The sequence below is a fragment of the Pieris napi genome, chromosome 19, assembly GCF_905475465.1.
Source record: "Pieris napi chromosome 19, ilPieNapi1.2, whole genome shotgun sequence".
In the NCBI taxonomy this organism is placed as follows: Eukaryota; Metazoa; Arthropoda; class Insecta; order Lepidoptera; family Pieridae; genus Pieris; species Pieris napi.
In genome coordinates this window covers 4,242,057-4,248,056 of record NC_062252.1, presented here as the reverse complement: position 1 = coordinate 4,248,056, position 6,000 = coordinate 4,242,057, and the positions used below count along the sequence as shown (strand labels likewise).

The window sequence follows — 6,000 nt, the reverse complement described above, 5'->3', positions numbered from 1 at the left end:
TAGCCCAGACTCTAACCGAAAGTGAAGAAACACGAAAATCAGCTGACCTAAAATTCTTACTTTTCAAACTTTGCTAGCTCCCGTACTATAATTCCATCTAAAAATAATGGTCAAAAATTCCGTTCTAACTTTAATTCACGAATTATGAGGCCTGTGGGGTACAGAAGCTGGATAGCCTCGACATTCACATTCGATATCAAGCAAAGAACTTACACTATTCGCTTCACTATTCAATCATCTGCAACAAACACTCTAACTACTACACTGAGGCAGATATAGTACTAGGAGTAGAAAGATATACTCAAATAAAAAGATGAGCGTCGAATTCTATAGCACTTATAATTACGATTTTGGCCGTCTTGAAGAAAACCAACCAATTTTTTTAAATCCAAGAAGGATACATATTTTTTGTACTTACTTTTATAATTTTCATTGTACGTAACTGATTCTATGCGGGTGCTGTAAGTGGGTGCTTTATCATCGCCATTTGGTGATGATGGACAGCTATTTTGAAAATTATTTTGTTACCATACTTCAGTCCCTGTGGAATAAATTGTTTCGATTGCGGTGTCACATGATTTGGATTCGCTAATCGATCCCACAGAAAGGCTTTGTAAAGCGTAGGTTAGTGTTCAGGATATTAACCGAATAGCCTTGAAATGATGAATGAATAAATGAATGTTTTATATTCTCAGTAACATTGATATTATGTTGAGAAATGTTTTTTGATCGAACTTTATGATAATCTCACAAAAAAATGTATTTTTTTTAAAACCTTATACGTTAATTTTTTTTAAGGGGATGCCCAATGTAATCTTTATGACCTTTGTATGTAAGTAAACTTATCAACACTAAAGTAAGAAAAGTTAAATAATACATACATTTTAGTGTTAATTACGCATACGGCAGCATTTGCGCATTTGTTTTATAAGAGTTCTGTATCAATTAAAATGCGATAGTTTGGTATTAAAACAAATATTTTACATTAAATTGCAATCGGTAAAAAAAAATGATAATGCTCTGACGAAGGGCGTTGATACTTAACAGCCTTGGTGGAATACACTCAACTTTGAGTTTTATATATTTGTAATAAAGCATAAACTACGTGAATGTCATAATGGTCAGTCAAAATCTCGCGCAAAATTCTTCGTTCAGCCAGTCGTATAGTAAATGTCGCAGTGCGCAGCAGTGGCTTTTTCTATAATGCGCATAACCTCGTGATTACTTACGCTTTTTGACTCAATTGTAAGTTTTTTTAATTATATAGTTTATTTACTAAATTAGTAGGTATTGATGCAGAAAATTATTTTTTCTAAACCTATTTTTCTGCATAACTCTATTATAAACTGCTGCCCTGCGATTCTGTAACTCACTTCACGAACTCACACAGCGGCTTTCGCATCGGCGGTCGCTCTCAAATCAGTCGTGAAGCAGTCATTTTATGATTTGGCATTCTGAAAAGGTGGGAGCTTGTACTTTATTGTTTATCAGAATGCCAAATCATAAAATGACTGCTTCACGACTGATTTAAGAGAGACCGCCGATGCGAAAACCGCTGTGTGAGTTCGTGAAGTGAGTTACAGAATCGCAGGGCTGGACTGAATTTAATGATTTTTTTTGGATTCAATTTATTTTTTAAGAATTATGACCTGCAATTGTGTAGGTTTGAGGTATACGGGTTACTGAATTTTAAATCGTCAAGTCGTACAATACTAAGTCGTACAATACTAAGTCGTATTTTATTCTATACTATTTTTAATTTAGTTTGATTTAATTTAATAATAAAACAATTTTTTACCGGATTGAAGTTATGTATTTACAATTATTTTTCATAATTTTAAATTTAACCGACGTTTCGCGTGTGTACAACACTATTTATTTATTTATACTTGATGACCTTAATGAAAAACATATACATAACAAAAATAAAAAAGCAGGTTACAAAAGTTATAAGGCAACGGGCGGCCTTATCGCTAACAAGCGATTTCTTCCAGGCAACCCTAAAGTGGAACAATGAAAAAGAAACACCTACAGAGGGTAGAGTACAAGTAATGCAAAAATTGCAACCATTGAAAGTTGTTGGCGAGAATATTTTGCCGTTCCTGTGCGGGTACTGTGTAACTTTAAATAGCGATTGCGACAGCTATTCCGAAGTTTTTATACTATTTCAATATCATTATTTTCTTCGTCATCTGAACAATGATGACTCATCCATATACTGTAAAGAATAAACTTATGCAGTCATCTGAATGCGCCGACATGAAAGAGCCGATCAACTAGCAAAGGAATCAAAAGGAAACTAGATGAGGCCCTCGTGTATATTAGTTTCCCCATATCGCATCTGAAGAATGATAGAAAAATCACTCAGGAAGCGATACAGCATATCAAAGTTATTCCTACCAAATGTTCTATCGGCCTTTTTAATGATTAAACATATAAAACCAACGGGATTGATAACGCAGATGTTGACAGGTCACGGTAGATGCTTGTCGCATCTTCACAAGTTCAGAGTTAGTGCTGCCAGTCCTTGTAACAATACAGCTGAAGAGACCGTGTTACCTCCTAATTGTCTTATTTATGGCTACGAAAGGTATAACACTAAGCATATGGGTAAAAGAAATAATGTTGGACATATACATAAGTTATTAAATACCTCCGACGATAATATCTTTTGATATTCGTATCTTTGACATTTTTTATGATATTATCTAAAAGGTAACACCAATATATTATAGGAAGTTATTTTCCGCGCAAAAACATCAGCGCGTGAGAAGATTTAAACAGAGATGGCTACGGTCACTAATATACAATGCTTTGAAGTGCTCTAGCAGTCCGAGTTGTCATCACTTCCGTACCTGACAAGTTGATAGTATGAGCTGATGTACTGGGCAGACGTCAGACTCCATAAAGCTAAATGTTCAAAAATCGACTGCATGTATCAGTAACAAGAATATTTAAGAAAACGGATACAAATCTGAGGTACCGGAGAAGGAGAACCAAGAGTTTGACATACGAGAGAATCTAAGTCTCCACTCTGAATTTTACTTCATGCGTTGTAGACCTAGTTTTTTGATGACATAACTGTTTCTTCTTAAGGAACAAATGAGTACAGTTATTAGAAGAATTACAAATTCATTCAATAATTTTTCATATAAAATCTTATTAAATACTAGCTCTTCGAAACACTATCCACGCGCCGTTTCATCTGGCTTAATGCGGTTCTAACGTAGATTATTAATGGACTATGCAACATAAAATATTGTTTTTAATACCCTTTAAGTACAATTTAAATGCCCTAGTGACATTGCTATCCAGAAAAAATATCAATAAAACCGAAATGACCCAAGCTTCAATGTTATTATAGGATCAGGGATCTTGAGTTACTGCACTTCACAGTATTATTTAAAGAATTTAATGAAATATTTATTTCTAACAACTATTAAATAATATTTGTCGCCCCGACGAAAATAGGTTAAAATAGTTGAAAACTATTATAACGTAAGCTTCATGAATATAGTCAAATAATCGAATCCCTGAATTGATAAGATTAATACATTTTATTACGACCGACATTTTACAACAAGTATTATTAGATGTTTGCAAGGATCGATCGTAAGTTCTTTACCTCTTAAAAACTAATATTTAACAATCGATGTTTCCATATTCATATCATATCAACTTTGGTCAATTGTCATGTTAAGATCCATGTTTATTGTGTCTTAGTGATCTGTGCGCATGGCTGTTGACTTGTGCATTCTAGTATCTAAACCTCTATCTTCATTCTGTCATAACTTGCACCCAGAGTTTTTAAACCCGGAGTTGTAATTTTTATATGTAGTTTTGCGTCGATAATAATAGTGTGTTTAGAAACAATAACTAGTTGTATTATAAATAATCATTCACTTTAAAGGTGAGCACAAAATATGTCTGGAGTCTGGCATATCTAATCATAAATTGTTATTTTATATTTGCAAAGTATTCTACTGCTGTTAAGCGTATTCAATTAAGTGTATACACGAAATTTAGGCAATTTAAAAGACAGAAGTTTATAATAACACACGTAATAAAAGCAAAATTATTATACCGACCTCGAGACTTCGTGAACAAGGATCGGTCCATTCATGGTAATTTCAATAAATACATTTCAGGGAATACGTTTTTTTCAACAAAATCCCTAGCAAGCAGCTGCAGCCATTACCAGTAAATAAATTCTAGTCACATATACAAATATAGCTCTTCTATTACAATATAATCTAAATACTTATTTGATTAGGTTTTAGTGAGCAAAACACACTCAAACATTCATAAATTGTAAAAAAAAAACAGTTGCAATTTACGTGACTTTAATCGATAGTCTTTTATGTAAAATAATTGAAAATTTATAATAAAACATAACTTCAAATCCGTTAAAAAAGTGTTTTTCTACGATCATGTGTTCTATCATAAATTAATATTATGATCTTTCTATATCATATTGAATCATAGAACTGATAATTTCGTGATATGGTTGGCCACAATTAATTTACTGATTTATCTTTCTCAAAATGTAGTCGACTGTTTTATTTATGTAATATATAAACACAACAATGGTTTCCATACTTCTACGTTATTATTTTTTGTAATTACCTCATGTATTGTCTGTGAATCTATCATCATACAAGGAAAACAGCATGTTTTTCCATTTCCTGTCTTGAGGCATCTGATTAATTTCATCGTTGCTTTTTTAAATAATTTTACACAAAAAAATATTTTATATAATCAGCATTGTTAGTCTAGACTTAAAATTATACAATACTAGCTGACCCGAAGGACTTCGTACCACCTTACAGTCAATGAATGTCGTGTTATAGATTAGCTGAACTTAATTTTTGATTTTAAGAAAGTTATACAATGAATATAAAACAAATAATAAGAAATAAGCGTATTTGTCCACTACAAAAAGAAATAAGTGTATTTGTCCACTACAAAAAGAAATAAGCGTATGAACGCACGCATAAATATTTGACCACCAATATTTATATGTCGATCCTTTTCCATTACTTATATTATTTTACATTTTTAAAATCTTAAATACCCCATAATCCGATTATTGTGGATATATCTTCATCATCTCCATTCTTATTTAATTATTATTATTTAATTTATTTATTCATTTCCTCCAACTTCGATTCTGTTCCCTTTGGAGTAGAACTGTACTCTTGGGACGTGGGGTTAACGTGCACAGGCGCTTAGTAAAGTTTTAAGTTGGCACCTGGTAGATAGTACCGGTGAGCCCAGAGCTGGTGCTTTCCTGGCTCAACGAATAAGTATCGCAATACAGCGAGGACATGCTGCCAGCGTTAAAGTTACACTGCCACAGGGACCAAACTTTTTAAATTTGTTTTGATTTTCTTTTTAATAATTTTACTAAGAAAATTGTAAATACTTGATTGTAATCAATGAAATTTAAATTGCAAATTTATTTAAATACGTTTTTCAATTTGATTTGAAACTCTCCGTTTCTAGACTTTTTTTTCTCAATTTTCTAATGTTTTTAATAGTTATTCTGCATTACATTCGGAGACACAAAAATACAAAACATCAATAACCATGAAAATCGATCCAGTCAACAAATCCAACTTTGTTATATATGATACTAGCCGTTTCGCGCCCCCTTTGCTGGACGAATTAAAATAAATTTTATGTTTCATTATTTTATTTTTTTTCATATTTTTATTATTCTTCTTTTTAACTTCCCGCTAAGAAAATTGAAATATTTCGAAAATCGAGTTTTTAACAGATGTTGACGTTTAGAGGTTCTAGGAAGCGTCCCCGAATGTTTCCGCGGTGAAGTCCGTATGGATAAATTTTCATAAAAGTAAAACAGCAATAAAAAAATGAAGGAACGTTGGAATTTAATAAATAAATAGCCATTAACCATCTAGGAAAAATTTCGCATCGAATGGTGGTAGTTTTATGTCGATAAGATCAGTGGTTTAGGCGTGATTGAGCCTCAAACGA

General features: G+C 32.4%; 1 protein-coding gene across 1 annotated transcript in view; it reads left to right on the top strand.

The window, feature by feature from the left end:
• The first annotated feature begins 1,156 nt into the window (after positions 1-1,156).
• Positions 1,157-6,000, top strand: part of LOC125059380 (proton-coupled amino acid transporter-like protein pathetic) — a 29,563-nt gene continuing 24,719 nt past the window's right edge. Inside the window, exon 1 of the mRNA XM_047663784.1 lies at positions 1,157-1,245. The gene's annotated coding sequence lies outside the window, so the exon portion shown is untranslated. The remainder of the gene's footprint in view (positions 1,246-6,000) is intronic.